At 35.8% G+C, this 21100-nt stretch overlaps 1 protein-coding gene across 4 annotated transcripts in view; it reads right to left on the bottom strand.

Annotated features, from left to right (window-relative positions):
• The window catches only part of EXOC6B (exocyst complex component 6B), a 661647-nt gene that overhangs the window by 412968 nt on the left and 227579 nt on the right, over nt 1–21100 (bottom strand). The window lies entirely within an intron of this gene.

Raw genomic sequence — 21100 nt, 5'->3', positions numbered from 1 at the left:
ATGGTCTCCTAAATTTCAAATCAGTGACATTTCCACTACATCAACAGTCCCTCAAAGCATGACCAAAATGTTTCCCAAAAATGAGTTGTGGTCAAATCAACAGGAAATACTACATCCCATGAAGCCTTCTTATAGATATGCAATGCACACTAACAGAATAAAAGCTGGGAGAAGTCCTATTTTAAAGAAACTTGTTTAATTTGGTTTAACCCAGCATGTTCCAAAAACATTTCCCAGGGAACTTTCCTTTTTTCTTTCTTTTAATGTAATATTTGGTATTACCCCAAGATACAAAGCTTGAGAATGTGACCTCTGAAAGTATACATTTCTTAATCAATAGAAGATATTTCTCCTTAGTGGCAAATAGAAATTAGTTCAGGGAAAAAATCAGTCTCCAAATCTTCTGCATAAGGTTAATGAAATGAAGATAAATATAAAGTATAAAAAGTTAGTCCAGGAATGGTGAAATGAGACAATTATAACAAGGCAGAGAAAAACTTCAACTATGTGAACTAGTTTCTGCCAAGAAAATGAAAAGAATCTACATTCCAGAGATTTGAATCAATGGACATACTTGTTTCTCTGCATATCAGCCATTGATATTTTGGTTAGATTTACATAAATACATGGCTTCAGTAACAAACTGAGATAGAGAAGTACCCCAAATCACTTAATTTAGGTTTGTACATAAGACACAATATCCTCCAAGCCTTTCAGAAACCAAGTTAAATAGAATATTCTATTTTTCTCAAAAGTAAGATGTTCTTCCCCACTTACTTCCAATGCAAAATATACAAAAAGGGATCAAGGACTCCGGGGCACAAAGGAAGGTAGAACTTCCTTTAAAACTTTCATCTTTTTAAAAAGCAAACTTTCAACTAGAGAGTGATCATTTGCTCCCTTAACTCTATCCTCTTGCAGTACAGCAAAACCAAATGCTTTCATAAGTCATATTTTATTGAATCCCAAGTTAATTATATTTCCTTCACAATCAATAAAATATTGTCAGTGTTTCAAAAGCAATGAACAAATGAAAGTTATCATCTATTCAAAATGTATGTTATGGTACTGGCAGGAGGTGGTGAAGACTAAATACTGATATAAATATATAAATACATATAATATATATTAAAATGAAAATGTGACATTGAAGTCCATGAAAATTAAAAAAAGAAAAAGCCCTTCAGAGATCTTTTCTAACATGCTATGCTGTTTCATCAAGATCACTGATTCTATCCCTTCAGAGACAATCATTATAACAATGTGGCAAAGAAGCAGCTGAATGACTTCCGATGACTGGGATGGAGTAGAGGGAGAGGGGTACAAGGAATACAAACAGCAGCTAGATCTTAGAAAGCATCTAAGTGTTTTCATTTTCTTAGTTGTTCATTCTATTTGTAAGTAATTTCTACACACTTAACCACCTCTTTCTCAAGAGTACTTCATATATATTCTTCTCTGATTTCCTAATATAGAGAAATTGAGCAAGGTTTATTCCTCAAACACTTATCTCTCAAATCACTGTTTCTACTCTCCCAAAACCCAGTAGCACAGGTCCTGTTTCCTATTACTAACGTGTGTTCCACCATCACCTCATTTCCATCATACCTAAAATGGAACTCATCACCTTCCCATTACAATCCCCCTACCTAATACAGCCAGGCTCTTCTTAAACCACATTTGTTCACCATGTCAATTAGATATAAGGGAAATTGGGGAGGTGGGGAGAGGGATTTAAACAAGTCTAAACTTCATAATCTAACACTTAGATTCCACCATAATGGAAGCTAAACCTAATTTTCCAATGTACTTGCCCAATACCCTCCAAGATGAATCTTCCAATTGGATGAGGCTCTACCTCCTAATACGCTGGGTAAATTTCCACTTCTATATCCTTAGTTATGCCATTTCTTTACCTGATTACCTTTCCTTGCCTCAATCTAACCCTTCCTACAAAACCCAAGTAAAATTCTTCTTCCTTTAGAAAGCCATTTCTCACTGCTCTAACTCATGATGCTTTCTCTCTGTACTCCTACCTTCAGTCAAACATGTGTTAAATGTCTACATGGTACCAAGCGTTGTGTTGCACACTGGTGATACAAAGAAATAAGATGGAGACCCTGACCCCTGAATCTCACATCATACTATTACAGGAAGCAAATCAACAAATAAAAGATAAATATGATAAAAATAAATATGACTTTTCAGAGATAAATGAAAAAAGTAACCATTCCAGAAGAATGAAGCAGCATGAGAAGGACCATGTATGAAAAAAATATTATCCACTCAGGAAACGGCAAGTAACTTTGTACAATTAGAGTATAGGTTATAAAGGAATAACAGGAGATAAAGTTAAAGATGCTATATAAAGCAGTTTCAATGTTTCAGAAACAATGAAAGAATGTAAGCAGGGGAATAATGGATCAGCTTTACAATTCAGACAAACCCTCTAGGAGTCAAGGAGTGGTCAACTGAAAGAAGACAAAGACTGGAAATAGGAAATCTAATATAGATCACTAAAACAGTCCAAATAACATTATGAGAACTTGAATAAAGGTAGCAACAGATTATAAGAAGCAAAAGTAACAGAATTAACTGACTTAAATGTGGTACATGGAAGAGAAGAAGGAAATAAGAATAACTACAAGGATTCTGGCCTTGATGACTAAACAGTGGGGCCATTCCAAGCAATAGGAACCATGAAAATAGTAAGTTGAATGCAGGATAAAAAAAGATGAGTTCCCTAAACCTGTTGGGTATCCAGGTGAGAATGACAGTAAAGCACCTCAGTGTATACAACTCTTTCAGGATAAGGAAAACACTTTACCATTCTTAGACTGCCCCAAGTCCAGAAAGTGGCATACACATAGTAAATTTAGATATTTATTATATAAAGGCAACAGGTAACAAAATGGAATTCATGTGAAAATGAGATTTGGCCCAATAAAAACTTATAAAAGACTTGACTTGAGTGCTTTTCTACCCATTAGAAGTTAGAGGAGAGCCCACAAGCATGACCTAACCTGGACTGTCAAACTAATTCACTATTAACACTTCTAAAACTGTCAAAGTGTGTCAATGAGGCATCTTACACATGCCATTAAGTAAACATTTATTGTGGAATGCAGCTTCCAGGGCTACCTAGCAATAAGACTCAGAGAGTTAAAAATAATAAGAATCAAAAGCTAAAGGCTCCTGACTTTCTCAACCCAATACTGACCTCTAGTGGATTAGAGGCATACAAACAAATGACCTTTAGAATAAGAAACTAGTTGAAAAGATTTAGGCCTTAGAGGCCTTGGAGGCCAAATATAATTATATAGGCTTCAATAACAGGGGAGAAACAAAGCTTCTTGGAGAAAGATAGGTCTTACTCTGCAACTTATTGATTGGGCAGGTTACTTCTCTGTGCAATGTCCTTATCTATATATAAAAAAAAAGATTAATCAAACCTACCTCAAAGCTGCCACAAGGCTTAAATGAGAAAATACATGTGAAGTCTCTTGAATTAAAACAAACAGACAACAACAACAACAAACAAAAAAAAAGCAAGCTTTACCTATCTTGCCTCTGAAAAAGAAATAAGAATTTTTTTTTTTTTTTTTTTTTTTGGAGACAGGGTCTCACTGTCACCCAGGCTGGAGTGCAGTGGCGCGATATCGGCTCACTGCAACCTCTGCCTCCTGGGTTCAAGCGATTCTCATGCCTCAGCCTCCCAAGCAGCTAGGATTACAGGCACGTGCCACCATGCCTGGCTCTGTTTTTGTATTTTTAGTAGAGACGTGGTTTCACTATGTTGGCCAGGCTGGTCTCGAACTCCTGACCTCAAATGATCCACCCAATTCGGCCTCCCAAAGTGCTGGGATTACAGGCGTGAGCCACCGCACCCGGCCAGGAATCTTGTTTCACTATCTACTATGGAAACATCTGAAACCCAGCAATATTTCTATACATAATAATTAATGACATCTAATATCACTGTATAACAAATTTTGCATTTACATACATTTCAAGTATTATGTTTCTGTAATGGACACCATTAGTGCTCCACTTAAATCCTCTGTTTCACCTCTTATTCCAGCTACCATCAGCAACCAGTTCTGAACAGGCCCGGAAGCATCACATAATGTAACCTGACATCAGGTTACTTGGATACTTGCATACTTGGATACTTACAGTACACTTCTTGCTGCCCGCCCTAGGACTTTTCTAATACCAGAATGTGGAACCCCACAAGAAATACTTAGCACTCCTGCAGCACAATCTGGAAGTAAAACAACCCTTGAAAAGGAGCTGACAGAAATGTTTCTTTGCTTTGTTCCTTCCATAGTCAGTTCCAAAAGTCCTCTCAGAGAGTCCCATGGATTAAGGAACCAGACTGCCCTAGCATTGTACCATTGTATTGACTCTCCCACCTTCTCTTTTCATTCCTCTTAACTCTTACTTCTGTTCCATGAGATCATACAATTGAATAAACCAGTCACATATCAACTCCGCAGGCTAAGAGAAACCAAAGCTACAATAACATCCCATCAACAATACAGTAAAGTGGAATTGTGATCCCTTGTTTAGTGTCTGAAGCCCAAAGGATAACCATGAAAATAAATGTCAAAATCAATATAGGAAGAATCCAAAGATGCCACTTCAAGTCTCACCAAACAAAATTAACTGTAAAAAAGCTGTAGTTTCAAACCAGGGTTTTTTCACACTTATCAGGACTGGCTCTGGACTCCATCTTTCTTTGGCAACCCACTCCAGTATCAGATTCAAACAAACAAACAAAATGAAAACAAAACAAAAAAGTGATTTAAAATGAAGGAAAAAGACCATCTTCAGATAATCTCAAAAAAGTTATTTGTATGTTATTGTACATAGGAATGTGTTTATGTGAACACATGCATGTGTGTTTCAGGCGATATTTTAAAACAAATAAATAGACAAATAGTTTTCTTACACCTTCATCATGACCCAAAGGATTTCCATCAATAAGGTTATTATACTTAGGACCTTTTTTATTTAAATCGAGGAAGGTGGTCACTATGCCATCTTTAAAGTTCTCGTAGTTACCCCAGGCCCAAGCAGATCTCCAAGTTCCTCGAGCACTCATCTCCTGGACAAGGAGTTTGGGTTGCCTCCACCTCCCGCACCCCACCCCTGCTGGCCAAGGCAGAGAACTTGGGACCAAGATTTCCCTGCTCCACACCTAGGCATACCTCTGGGCACTTGGTGGCCCCCCACTGGATTCTCCTTCAGCACTAGTGCTCGTGCCTTCCACTGGCGGACCTGTAAGTGGGCCTGTTGGGTCTGACCCCTCTCATCTTACCCATCACTCCCCTAACCCCCAGGGCAAAGCTGGGAGCTGAGACCAGGGTGCACTCCACAGATCAGACCATTGCCTGAGGCAACAGAGAGCTTCTCCCAATAAACAAGGGTCAGATATATACCCAACCACACTGGGCACAATCAGCACTGACCCATATGCACCACCTACTGGCTTGCAAGTTCAATCACAAACTCAATATAAAATCTGCGGACAGAAGTTCATAGGCCATAGAAGAAAAGCCAAAAGACCCTGCCCAACATTCTCTGTAGTTATAGGCCTTAGGGAGGGTGAAAGAGAAGGGGAAATACATATATATGGGCAAAAAATAAAAATTTAAAAATTCTATCCACACAAAAATGATTACAGGCCAGGAGCAGTGGCTTATGCCTGGCTATAATCCCAGCACTTTGGGAGGCCAAGGTGGGCTGACTGCTTGAGCTCAGGAGTTCCAGACCAGCCTGGGCAACATGGAGAAACTCCATCTCTAACCACAAAAAAAAAAAAAAAAAAAAAAAAAAGCTGGGCACCTGTGGCTGTGATCCCAGCTATTCTGGAGGCTGGGGTGGGAGGATCACTTAATTTCAGGAGGCGGAGGATGCAGTAAGCTGAGATCATACCACTACACTCCAGCCTGGGTGATAAAGTGAGTCTTTGTCTCCAAAATAGAAAAGAATTACAGAATTTTTTTTTTTTTTTTTTTTTTTTTTTTTTTGAGATGGAGTTTCGCTCTTGTTGCCCAGGTTGGAGAGAAATGGCACAATCTTGGCTCACTGCAACCTCCACCTCCCAGGTTCAAGCAAAGAATTACAGAAATTAGAAGTCTCAATGTCTCCAGCTGAGAAGGAAGCAGTACAAATATTCTGGCACCATGAAAAATCTGAATGTAGTGACACCACCATAGGATCGCACAGGCTCTCCAGCAATGGTTCCTAACCAAAATGGAAATTTAAAATTTAGGGTTGGGGAGTGATGGGTAAGATGGGAGGGGTCAGCAGGCCCACCTACAGGTCCCCCAATTGGCCAGGCTGATCTCTTCTTTAACAAATAAAGAATTCAAAATGGATTGCAAAGAAGCTCAATGACATCTAAGAAAAGGTTGAAAATCAACACAAAGAAACTTCTAAATTAATCAAGGAAATGAAGAGAAAGATAAATACATTAAAAGAAATTAATTAGAGCTTCTGGAATTGACAAACTCACTTAGAGAATTTCAAAATACAACAGAAAGTTTTAGCAATAGGCTGGACAAAGTGGAAGAAAGAATTTCAGACCTTAAAGACCAGTCTTTAACCTAACCCACTCAGACAAAAATAAAGAAAAAATAATTTTTAAAAATGAACAAAGTCTTCAAGAACTATGAGATTATGTAAAACAACCAAACCTATGAATTACTGGCATTCCTAAGAGTGAAGAAGAAAAAGTCAACAACCTGGGAAACATATTTCAGGGAATAATTATAGGTAACCTCCCTAATCTCACTGGAGAGGTAAACATACAGATATTAAAAATCCAAAGAACACCTGCAAGATACTACACAACATGAACATCATCAAGGCATATAGTCAACACACTATCCAAGGTCAGCTCTGAAAGAAAAATCTTGACAGTAACTAGAGAAAAAGGTCATATCACATACAAAAGAATACCCATGAGGCTAACAGTGAACTTCTCAGTAGAAATTTTACAAGACAGGAGAGATTAGGAAAATATTTTCAGTATTGTTACAGAAAAGAAACTCGAACCAAGAATTTGATATCCAGCCAATTAAACTTCATAAGCAAAGGAGAAATAAAATCTTGTCCAAACAAGCAAGCACTAAGGGAAGTTGTTACCACTAGGCCTACCTTTAAAAAGATTCTTAAAGTTCTCTGGTTTTTTTTGTTTTTGTTTTTGTTTTTTTTTTATGGAGTCTTACTCTGTCACCGAGGCTGGAGTGCAGTGGCATGATCTCAGCTCACTGCAACTGCCACCTCCTGGGTTCAAGCTATTCTCATACCTCAGCCTCCTGAGTAGCTGGGACTACACACGCACGCTACCATACCCAGCTAATTTTTTGTGTTTTTAATAGAGATACGGTTTCACCATGTTGGCCAGGCTGGCCTCAAACTCCTGACCTCAAGTGATCTGCCTCCCTTGGCCTCCCAAAGTGCTGGGATTACAGGCATGAACCATCCCCACCCTGCCCCTTAAGGGAGTTCTAAACATGGAAACAAAAGAATAATACCTGCTACCACAAAAGCATACTTAAGTACATAGCCCACAAGACCCTATAAAGCAATAACAATAGAAACTACAAAGCAACCAGCTAACAATTTCAATATTAACCTTGAATATAAAGTCTAAATTCCCTACTTAAAAGGCACTGATATGCAAGTTGGGTTAAAAAAAAAAGAAAACAAGGCCCTTCCATCCTGTCTTTAAGAGACCCATCTCACATGTCATGACACCCATAGGCTCAAGGGATTTGGGCCTACTCATAGGCACAAATAGAAAACAAAACAAAAAAAAGCACAGGTCACCATTCTTATATCTGATAAATCATACTTTAAGCCAACAACTATAAAAAAGGACAAAGTAGGGCATTATACAATGATGAACAGTTCAATTCAACAAGAAAACTTAACTATCGTAAATATGTATGCACCTAACATTGGAGAACACAGATTCATAAAACAAGTTCTTCTTGACCTAAGAAAAGACTCAGACAACCACACAAAAATAGTGGAGGACTTCAGTACCCCACTGGTAACAGACAGATCACAGAGGCAGAAAACTAACAGACATTCTGGACCTAAATTCAACAGTGGACCAACTGGACCTAACAGACATCTACAGAACACTTCACCCATCAACCACGAATATACATTCTTCTCATTTATACAAGGAACATACTCCAAGATCGATCACATTGTTGGCCATAAGGAAAGTCTCAAATTAAAAGAAAAAAAAATTGAAATCATACCAACCACACTCTCAGAGCACAGTGGAATAAAAACAGAAATCAATACCAAGAAGATCTCCCCAAACCACGCAATTACATAGAAATTAAATAACTTGTTCCTGAATAACTTTTGAGTAAACAACAAACTAAGACAGAAATCAAAATATTCTTTGAAATAAATGAAAACAGAGACACAACATACCAACATATCTGGGATGCAACAAAAGCAGTGTTAAGAGGAAAGTTTACAGCCCTAAACATCTACCTAAAAAAGTTAGAAAGATCTCAAATTAATGATCTAACATCATACCTAGAGAAATGAGAAAAACAAGAACAAACCAACCCCAAAACTACTAGAAGAAAACACCATCAGAGAAGAATTGAACAATATTGAGATGCAAAAATGCATACAAAAGATCAATGAAATTAAAAGTGGGTTGTTCTAAAGAAAAAACTAGATTGACAGATTATGAGCTAGATTAACAAATAAAAAAGAGAGAAAATCCAAAATAGCACTATCAGAAATGACAAAGGTGGCCAGGCGCAGTGGCTCATCCCTGTAATCCCAGCATTTTGGGAGGCCAAGGCAGGTGGATCACCTGAGGTCAGGAGATCGAGACCAGCCTGGCCAACATGGTGAAACCCCATCTCTACTAAAAATACAAAATTTGCCAGGCATGGTGGCACACACCTGTAGTTCTAGCTACTAGAGAGGCTGAGGCAGGAGAATCACTTGAACCCAGGAGGCAGAGGTTGCAGTGATCCGAGATCATGCCATTGCACTCCAGCCTGGGCAACCAATAAAAAGTGCAAAATAAACTTTTTTTTTGCAAAATATGAAAGTGCAAAATAAAAAGTGCAAAAATAAAAAGAAATGACAAAGGTGATATTACAAGAGATACCACAGAAATATAAAAGATCCTCAGGGCCTAGTATGAACACCACTATGCACACAAAGTGGAAAATCTAGAGGAAATGAATAAATTCCTGGGTAACACAACCTCTAAAGATTAAATCAGGAAGATAGTGAAACCCTGCTAGACCAATATCGAGTTCCAAAATTGTATAAGTAATGAAAAAAACCTACCAACCTAAAAAAAGCCCTGGACTAGATGTATTCATACCCAAATTCTACAAGATGTACAAAGAACAACCATTGGTACCAATTCAACTAACATACAGACCAAACAACACAATAGAGAACCCAGAAATAAAGCCACACACCTACAACCATCTGATCTTCAACAAAGTCAACAAAAATAAGCAATGGGAAAAGGAGTTTCTAATTCAATAAATGGTGCTGGGATAACTGTGTAGGTATATACCGAAGAATGAAGCTGGACCCCTGTCTTTCACATATACAAAAATTAACTATGATGGATTAAAGATTTCAATGGAAAACCTCAAACTATTAAAATGCTAGAAGAAAACCTAGGAAATGTCATTCTAGACATCAGCCTTGGGAAATAATTTATGTCTAAGTCTACAAAAGCAATTGCAACAAAAACAAAAATTGATAAATAGGACCTAATAAAACTAAAGAGCTACACAACAAAAGAAACTATCAACAGAGAAAACAGACAACCTACATACAGAATGGGAGAAAATATTTGCAAACTATGCATCTGATATCCAGAATCTATAAGGAACTTGAACAATTCAACAAGCAAAAACAAATAACCCCATTAAAAAGTCGGCAAAATACATGAACAGGCACTTCTCAAAAAAAGACATACCGCAACCTTGGCCAGGCGCAGTGGTTCAAGCCTGTAATGCCAGCACTTTGGGAGGCCGAGGTGCGCAGATCACAAGATCAAGAGATCAAGACCATCCTGGTCAACATGGTGAAACCCCGTCTCTATAAAAAAATACAAAAATTAGCTGGGCGTGGTGGCACATGCCTGTAATCCCAGCTACTTGGGAGGCTGAGGCAGGAGAATGGCTTGAACCTGGGAGACGGAGGTTGCAGTGAGCTGAGATCGCGCCACTGCACTCTAGCCTGGCGGCAGAGCAAGACTCTGTCTCAAAAAAATAAAAAAATAAAAAAGAAGACATTCGTCAATAAACAAAAATACGAAAAAATGCTCACCATCACTAATCACCAGGGAAATGCAAATCAAAACTACAATGAGGTACCATCTCACACCAGTCAGAATGGCTACTATTAAAAAGTCAAAAACAACAGATGCTGGTGAGGCTGCAGAGAAAAGGGAATGCTTATACATTGTTGGTGGGAATGTAAATTAATTCAGCCACTGTGGAAAGCAGTTTGCAGATTTCTCAAATAACTTAAAACAGAACTACCATTTGACCTAGCAATCCCATTATTGGGTATATATCCAAAAGAAAACAAATCGTTCTACCAAAAATACATATGAACTCACATGTTCATTGCAGCACTATTCACAATAGCAAAGATGTGGAATCAACCTAGGTGCCCATCAATGGTGGATTGGATAAAAAAAAATGTGGTACATATACATCATGGAATACTATGTAGCCATAAAAAGTAATGAAATCATGTCCTTTGCAGCAGCATGGATGCAGCTAGAGACCACTATCCTAAGCAAACTAATGCAGGAACGGAAAATCATATACTGCATGTTCTCACTTATAAGTCGGAACTAAGCATTGGGTAATCATGGACATGAAGATGGCAACAATAGACACGGCGGACTGACTAATAAAGGGGGAGAGAAAGGAAAGAAAAGGGTTGAAAAACTAACTGTTGGATACTATGCTCACTATCTGAGTGACAGGATCATTCACATCCCAAACCTTAGCATCACACGTGTAACAAACCTGCACATGGCCACATGAAACTAAAATAAAATTAGAAATTTTTTTTAAAGTGATGATGATAATAATATGTTAGGGCCACCTTATCTTTAACAAAAAATATGTATGTAAAATAATTGTGTTGGTTTTATTGATAAAAAATAAACAAATAAATAAAATTATAATCATTGGGCATCAAAGAGAATCATCAACAGAGTAAAAAGGCAGCCTAGAAAGTGGGAGAAAATATTCACTAATCATGTATCTGATAAGGGATTAATACCCATATTATATGAAGAATTCCTTAAATGCAACAACAACAACAAAAAAAACAACTAACCCAATCTCTTTAATGGGCGAAATAGTTGAATAGACATTTCTTGAAAGAATACATACAAATGTCCAACAAAAATATGAACAGATGTCAACATCACCAATCATTAGAGAATACAAGTTAAAACCACAAGGAGATATCCTTATACCCATTAGGATGGTCACCATTAAAAACAAATAAAATGACAAGTTTTAGCAAGGATGGGGATAAATTGGAAAACTTGTGCATTGTTGGTGGAAATGTATAATATTTTCAACTACAGAAAACAGTATGCAGGTTCCTCGAAAATATTTAAAATGTAATTAAAACATTATCCAGAAATCCCATGTCTGGTTAAATATCCAAAGAATTTAAAGCATGAAATCAAAGAAATACCTGCAAGCACATGTCCGTTGCAGCATTATTAACAACAGCCAAGAGGTGAAAGCAACCCAAACATTCATCAAAGGATGAGTGGATAAAGAAAATGTGGCATATACATACAATGAAATATTATGTGGTCTGAAATAAGAAAATTCTGTCACATTTTACAGCATGTATGAACCTTAAGGACATTATGCTAAGTAAGCTAGTCATAAAAATTAAAAAAAAACTGTATGAAACCACTCATATGAGGTATCTCAAGTAGTCAGACTAATAGAAATAGAAAGTAGAATGGTGGTTGCTAGGGCTGGGAGCAAGGGAATATGGGGCATTAATGTTCAGTGAGTATACAGTTTCAATTTTGCAATATTAAAAAGTTCTAGAGTTTGGCTGTACAACATTGTGAATACACTTAACACTACTGAACTGTACAATTACAGCTTGACCACACTGGAAAAAAATCAATTAATAATTTTAATTTTTTAAATTATAATTGATATCCTTAGCCCTTTGAAAATTGAAAGGTTTGACTCCAGATTATAATTAAATATTTATTTCATTGGTGGATGAGGAGGTATTTGTACTATTAGAACTCATTTTAATGATGGACACATAGAGGACATTACAATTTGTATGAAGCAATAATGAAATTTTTACAGAATTCTCTAGTGAATTTGAGTAATTCCCAGCTCTTTTTAAATATTACCTTTTTCCTTTACATAGACATATACGCACTCACACCAACATGGGTTAATTGCACTTACTTGATAGATTTCTTCATAGGAAAGTAAAAAATTAAAAGAATTACTATGAAGAAACAAAAGGCAGTGAGGCCAAGAAGAAAAAAACACCAGAAAAGAGTCATGATACCTAATTTGTTCTAAATGCAACTATTTGTGTAATCTTGTGTCATTTTACTCACTTAAAAAATAAAAAATTTGAGCCTCTTAAAATAGATTTAGCCGTAAATTCTATATATTTATTATTTTGACACTTGAAACAATATAAATTCAGTGCAAAAAAAGTAGAATATAACATTTATCTTACTTCAAAAATGAAAAAAGAGATAAATTTTTTAAAACCACAACACTTTCTGATAAGACAGTTGTCACAAACTTAGTAACTCTTTAATAATTAATATGCATATTTGAGTTGAAATAACTAGTTCAAAGTGAAAAATTAATTTATTTCATTTCCTTCTACCATCTTCAACAAAGCATTACGAAGTGCTCTGAATTTCTGAAATGTTATCAAAATGCAAAACAGTCAGTAGTATGTACTGAGTATTCAAAATACTTAAATTAAGAACACATTCCAGGAAAAAAAAAAGTATTTTTTGTTAAAAGAGTAATGTTTTAAATTTTGGCAATGAACAGGATATGCAGGTCTATCTAGTAATTTATTTGGCTCCAAGTGATCCGCTGTGAGGTGGTGTCTACCTGAAAATTAGTTTTCACCTAGCAAAACTAAGGGGAATCTAAAAGGTTGTTGTGAGTGTGCATAGTGGGTCACTAAAATTATCTCCCCACGTCTAGTTACTCTCTTTTTTTCTCCTCATATGTTTGCACCAAAAAAAATGATATAACAGATCTGATATAACTTAGTTGACATGGCATTGAATGGAAAAAAAATGATGTGTTAGAAAGCCACATTTGGATTTAAACATTCTGTTTCAAATAAAGGCTTCTGTAAGAAGTTCAATGAAAAGAAGAAATTCAAAGACCACATCAAAGTGAAGGGTAGTAGTACTCCAAGCTGCCCTCCAAAGGGGGAGAATGATGAAGGAAGCCAATTTTTAGCAGAGGAAACATGTACCTTTAGTGTGGTTTACTAGAAAAGCCAGGACATAATGTCTCCTATCCTGTAAATTACCTTGACAATGGGGCATAATCTTAGGATTTCGGTAATGTTGTGGATAGAAGTCATTGGCTATGTAAGTTGCTAATGAGATGAAGGATGGGTGATTCAAACGCATATAAGACAACTTATCATAGACAAAAACTCCATATAAAGAAAATTTTGATTATGATCCATTCATATTATACCAGTAGTATAAGCTACTGGTAACAAAGCAAATCTAGAAAAATAATATGAATAACATTGTAGTTTATAAACATAAGTAGAAAAGTTATAAAAATGAAAATCTATGTTCACACTCCAAGAGTATTTTAAGAAAAGCTATCAAGAGACCCAATCAATACATAATAGAAATATTAATAAGAAAACAATATGTTACTATGCTATGCTTGATTCATATTCCCCAGAAATTCTACATGTAACAACAAAAAATGGCAAAAAACTAAGGATCTAAAGCCTAGCTTTGTCCACATTGAGGGTTTTTGTTTAAGATTCAAAAGTTTAAAATTAAAATCATTCACTTCACTTTATGTACAACTGCCTAGCACTGTAACTAGCACAGAACAGATATTTTTTAAATGACTTTCTTTCTTCCTTCCATAATCTAATGTTTCTTTATCAATAACTTCTGCTAACATAGAAGGTATATTTTTATGGACCACACTAGACAGGTATGATCAGTATCATTACAGGGAGATAGATCATATCTCTACTACCCATTCCTTTAAGAAGTGTCATAGGAAAATGGATAGCATAATTGCCATTTAGTCAGCCTATGAAAGACCAAACAGAACCATAATCTAGCTTATAACAATGAATTAAAAAGTTGATCCCAATTTCTTACAAAAATTGAGTTTTGATGAACCATAGTAGAGAGCTAAGAAGTGTGTCAGAGAATACAGAGAACATCTCTATTACCTGTTACATAAAAAGTGCCATAGAAAAAAGAATAGCAAAAAGTGCAATGTACCCAATCTATGAAAGACCAAACATTGTAAATTAAGATCTAGTCTATGAAAATAAATTAAAAGACTAGTACAAATGTGTCACAAAAATTGAGGAGTAGGCTATCAGAGTTAATCAAAATGAAGTTATTAAAACTTCTCATTTGGACCATCTGTCTACATATGTGATTTTTAAATGTCTTATCTTTATCCACCAATGAAGCTAGTGATGTTTGTTTCAAAAAGAAATGCAAACTAAATTGTTGTTTTGTGATTGTCACTGGAGCTGATTATTACAAAGCTGAAAGACAGCTACTGTTACCTCAGGTTCAGACTACTTACTGCTCATTTTGTCTGATATTTTATGAGTCCTTTTAAGGGACTGAGACACACAATATTAAGAAACCATTTATAATAACCTTTTGAATGGCATCATATTCCTAAGAAACAATATTACCAAAAGCAGCCTTTCTATAAGAAGAAAAAGAGTACAAAGTTAATAAAAAATGACAGCAAAAATGGCTCAAGGCTAGAGACCCATTTGAAACTTATAAAATCTTCCTAAAATCAGATGGACATGTGTTCTCTTATTGCTAGGTATAAAACTATACACTCACACAAACTTCCGTTTCCAGTTTTAACTTAAAAGCCAGGTGTTTCTCAAGATATTAAAGGTTCCTATACATCCTCCTAATGAAATTTAACCTTGTTATCACAGCAGGTATTTAGTCCAGTAAAAATATTCAAGTTTACAGTCATTAATGTGTAAATCAGAGTCTGTAAATAATTTTGAATCTAGAAATATCATTATGTAGCAAATAAAAAGGGAAAATTAAAGGAGGAAATATAAATGTCTCCTAATAGGGAATCACATTAGGAAAAAGAATAAGAAATTTATACAACATAAATATGAAGAAATATTGCTCAATTAATTTTAAAAAACCATGTATTGAAAGAACAGTTACATGGAGAAATGTTCTTAATATGTTAAGTTTTAAAAAAGATATTTATATATACAATATTATCAAAATTTTATAATACAAATGTGAAAATAAATAATTGTAAAGAATATCTACTTCTGGCAATGGTGAACTAGATAATTTAGATAAGAAAAAGAACAACAAAGTATAAAAACCGACTGTTTAAAGGCATCAGAGAGCTAAAAAGATAGCAAAAACCTTTTGGGCGAGCATCCAGGAAAGGAAAGTGGGGAAGAGAGACCAATGTTTGTAGCCATTCTTCCTTTGAGGGCATTTGCCAATATTGGAGGGGTGACAGAGTGACTAAGTGGCACTTTTGACAATGCCAAAGGATTAGAAAACAGATACAAAAGTCAAGTTCCAACAGGTAGGAATGGCCTTGATATATCCCTCACTTTGGGTTGGAGCCCTGAAAACTTGAACTCTATGACAAGGGTACACCAGGATTAGACTGACTGTCCCTTGCAGGAACCCATACTAAGCATGAAACTGGATTAAGGTAATTACAAAGTACTAGTGTCCCCCAGGATCCTAGAATAATACTGTCCACTGGTGTCTGATCAAAGCAAACGTGAATCCTCTCCAAAAAAAGATACCATCATCCCAGACTTTCAGTGGTTTCTACAAACAATTTTGACACGACAGTGCTGTGATGCTGTGATATAATAAGAAATATATATTTGGTCTTCATCCCCACTGCCCAGCACAGATCTTCTAAAACCCTTGTAACTTCCTAAGTGACAGAAGTGATGCGAGCATCTTTAGTTATAATATTTGGTTTTGTCCCTGGTTTCTGGCACAGAGCACCTGAACACCCTTGGAATTTCTGAGTGTAAGAGGAGTGTCCTTTTTATTCATAAGCCCCTTTCAACCATACCTGAGTTTGTGCTAATAACATGACTCTTGGCAGATAGGGGCTGGTTACTAGAGGAATCAACCACAGGATTAAAGGGTTCAAATTTTCAGCCCCACCCCTTGACATCAAAGAAGAAAAGAAGAGGTGGAAATTAGTTCAATCACCAGTGGCCAATGATTTAATTAATCATGTATACACAATGGAACCTCCATAAAAACCCTAAACAACAGGGTTGGAGAGCTTCCAAGATGGTGAACACGTCAAGATGCTGAAAGGGTAGCACACTTGAAGAGGCCATGGAATCTCCATGCCCTTCCTCCATACCTTGTCCTATGCATATCTTCCATTTGGCTATTCTTAAGTTGTACCCTTTCTAATAAACTGTGTTTATTAGTAAGTAAAGTATTTCTTTGAGTTCTGTAAACCATTACAGCAAATAATAAAACCTGAGGAGGGAGTCATCAGAACCCCCAATTTGTAGCCAAGCTAAACAGAAGGATGGGTAAACAGGGGACTTACTTCTTGGGATTGTTATCAGCAGTGGGGGCAGTATTGTAGGACTGAGTCCTTAACCTTTGGGGTCTGCTATACCTTGTTAGATAGTATCACAATTGCGTTAAATTGGAGGACATTCAGTTGATGTTCAGAGAGAATTAGAGAATTGCTTTTTGTAGAAAACCATTTGCTGTCAGAAGTGTTAGCAGAATAGAAAAACAATTTTTTCCCTTCAAATGCCAGGGATGCAATTAAAAGTAACCAAGCACAAAGGAGATAAGACAAGATGAACAAAAACCAATAGGGGTCTTAAAAAAAAAAAAAAAAGAGGAAGAAGATATAACAGAGCCCTCAAATTTGTAATTATTAGATACAGACTTTAAGGAATCAAAGGCAAAACAGCACTATAAACCCAACATTCAATGGATAAAAATAGAATATTACAAACAACTTTATGCCTATATATTCAACAACTTAGTTGAAACCAGGATGTAAACTAAACTACTAAAGCTAACTCAAAAAGAAAATGATAACCTGAATAGCCTTATATATATTAAAGAAATGGAACATGTAGATAAAAACCTTCCAACAAGTAAAACACAGGGACTGTTGGTTCCCTAGTAAATTCTATCAAACATTCTGGTTGTTGTTATTGTTGTTGTTGCTGTTGTTAAGACAGGCTTTTACTGCGTTATCCAGGCTGGAGTGCAGTGACATGAACACAGCTTATTGCAGCCTTGACCTCCTGGTCTGAACTGATCCTCCAAACTCAGCTTCCCAAATAGTTGGGACCACAGGGGCATGATACCACGCCTGGCTAATTTTTTTTAATTTTTTATAGAGACAGGGTGTTACTATGTTGCCTGGGCTGCTCTCAAACTCTTAGCCTCAAGCAATCGTCTTCCCACCCTGGCTTCCCAAAATGTTGGGATTACAGGCATGAGCCACCACAACCACTCTGTATTAAACATTTAAGGAAGAAATACATATCAATGCCACACAACAACTTCAGAAAATGGAGGACAACAGGACATATCCAAACTCATTTTACAAGGCCAATACTACCCTAATACTAAAGACTAGAGTCAACCTAGCAAACAAAAAGGCAAATGAGCACAGTGCTTTACAATGACCTATGTAAATTTAAGTAGGGAAATGCCTGAACACCCAGGATATGATGGATGCTGCCCAGCCACCTCCATACTTTGAGTAAGATGTACCTCCAAAGAAAGACAATTATATATGTTTGGAGAAAGTGTTTTGATACAAACAACCCAACTTGTTTCTGCTGTCTTCCTATTACTGCCAACTTATTCATTACCCTGATCATAACAAGAAGCTAAATGACCACTATAATGTATTTTCTATGAGAAAAAAGATTTCCATTTGTTTGATTGGCTAATGTACCTAAATATTTGCAACAAAACCTGGCATTTAGAAAACAGTAACAAATGGTTAAAATAAATGGATTTCTACACAAAAATTTAAAACCAAAGTTTTCCAGCTCTCTAGCTCATTTTCAAAAGAATGATTCAAATAGTATATAATTAAAGAAAAAAGATACCAAAGAAAATCTATGCACAATATAGTCTTTAGAAAATACAGATCTAGAAATTAACATTCCCATTCAAAGACAATTAATAAGCATGGTGACGCCGGACGCAGTGGCTCACGCCTGTAATCCCAGCACTTTGGGAGGCAGAGGTGGGCAGATCACTTGAGGTCAGGAGTTCAAGACCAACCTGACCAACATGGTGAAACCTCGTCTCTACTAAAAATACACAAAAATTAGCCAGGTGTGGTGGCAAATGGTTGTAATCCCAGCGACTTGGGAGGCTGAGGCAGGAGAATCACTTGAACTCAGGAGGCAGAGATTGCAGTGAGCCAAGATGGTGCCACTGCACTCCAGCCTGGGCAACAGAGCAAGATTCTGTCTAATATATATATATATATATATATGACAATTAATAAGCATGGAGAAGAAAATGAACAAAAAGGAAAGATATGTAAAGATAAGCTAATAATATAATTTTAAAAATAATTGTATTAAAAGAAAAAATTTTGAAAAAATAATTTTGTGTAGTAAAAGAAAAAACAAAAACTTTTCTATAATATCAAGAAGTTAAGAAAATATGAATACTACAGAAAAAGTTATCAAAGAAGAGACACAACATGCTTTTATAAAGTAATATGTCAGAAGAATATTCTTTTAAAGAGTGATGAGAGTTAATGGAAGAAACAGAAAAAACTTAAAAGCAATACAGAACTGAAAACCCATTAGAAGCCAGAAGCAATACCAAATTAGGGTCATAAAGGAGAGAAGTGACACAAATTTTTTTAAAAGACATAGATACACAATAAGGAGACAGACAAAAATATGAAAGAAATTAGAGAAATGATGATAAAGACTGACAATGGAATGCCAACATACTGTAATTACTTTCAGATTAAGAGAAAAGAACAAGTAGAATATAAAAATACTGAAGGCTAAAAAATGTTTCAAGTTCTCAATTTGCACAAATAAGACTACCATGTTCCAAAAGAAATAATCAATACCAAAATATAGCCTAGAAAGATTCCTGAACTTGAAGTCTAAAGATCTTATCACCAAGTCAAAAGAAGCATACCACACCACAAGTGGGGAAAAAAAGAAAAGGAAGGCCTCTGGCTTCTCCTCAGTAATAATAGATGTCAAAAGACAGGAGGTCTGGTGAGACAGCCCAGGAAGAATGAGTTCTAACAATAGTATAAAAAGCCAAGGTGGAACAGACTTCTGGTTTCAGCTCCAAAGTGTGAAAAGCTTAGAAGCTGTGACTCCCATATTCACAACAAGAAAAAAGATGAAAAACTAGAAAACAAACCAACTCTTCTCAGATCCGTCAGAGAATTGAGGTCCCAAGACAAGATGCTACCCAGAAAATTAAAGAGACAGGTGAATACAGAGAAATCACTACTATCATGAGCAGAATCCCCTGGTGCCTACCCAATAACAGGTAGGAAAACTTAAATGATACATAATTACTGGAACAGTGTTAAAAGTTAAAACTCTTTAAGAGGCCCAGTCTTAGGAGGGCTCATGAGTTTTACCTTTAGGAGCTTTCCAAGGTTCTCATGGAGAAAATCCAAAAAAATCCCCTCCTGCTTCCAGCAGAGAAAGGAGAAATGTAACCATTTTGAAATATGCTCCCTCTAGTCTTCCTTTCTTACATAAAGGAAGAAAAAAGAAGAAGAAGAAAGGTCAAGAAACTCTGAAGGTCACAGTCGAGGAATGTTGGTTCAATATTTTTTAACAAAGAGAGAGAGATTTAATCATAAGACTACAGAAAGCTTCCTACCTCCAACCCCAAAAACCTTACCACCACATTAATACAGTGAATTACAACAGAAAGAGCTACAAAACACTTTGTTTAAAAAGGAGCTACTAGGGAAAGCTAAAGACAAGGGAGAGAAAAACAGGGACACAAGAGGAAATTGAAGGCTCTGACACCAAAAATTACAGTAAACATTAAATACAGACTAACTCCTACCTAGATAAACATAAATACTCATATTAAAATCCTATTTATCTCAGATCTTAATATCTGATGCATCTTCTATCAGAGAGGGTGGAATGGGGAATAATTATTGTACAGCTATCTCTATTTACTCCTAAAACATTTCCATTATCCCAGAAAGAAACCCTATATCCAATACCCTTAAGGTTTCTTTTTGGGATAATGGAAATGTTTTAGGAGTAAATAGAGATAGGTGTACAAAACTGAATATACTAAATGCCACTAAATTGTTCACTTAAAAATGGTTAATTTTATGTTATGTAAATCTTACCTCAATTTAAAATTTTTAATTCTTAAAAATAATACCAATAATGGATTAGGTTATTATAGTTTATGGATAAAGGAAATTAATGACAGCAATGTTATAAGGAACTAGAGGGAGGAACTGGGAATACTCTGTTACAATGTATCTGCCCTACTATGAAGCATTACACTGTTATTTGAAAGTGGACTTAGATTAATTATAAATGGATATTGCAAACCCAAGAACAACTGGTAAAAATTTTTAAAGAAAGTATAATTATATGCTGAGAGGGAAAATGGAATTCTATAAAATACTCAATTAAAAACCACAAAAGGCAGGAAAAAAAAAGATTTTTTTAAAGGAACAAAGGACAAGTATAATAAGAACAATATAAAACTAATAAATATAGTAGCTATTAATCCAACTAAATC

The sequence above is a fragment of the Pongo pygmaeus genome, chromosome 12 (assembly GCF_028885625.2).
Source record: "Pongo pygmaeus isolate AG05252 chromosome 12, NHGRI_mPonPyg2-v2.0_pri, whole genome shotgun sequence".
In the NCBI taxonomy this organism is placed as follows: Eukaryota; Metazoa; Chordata; class Mammalia; order Primates; family Hominidae; genus Pongo; species Pongo pygmaeus.
This window is presented reverse-complemented; position numbering and strand designations above follow the sequence as displayed.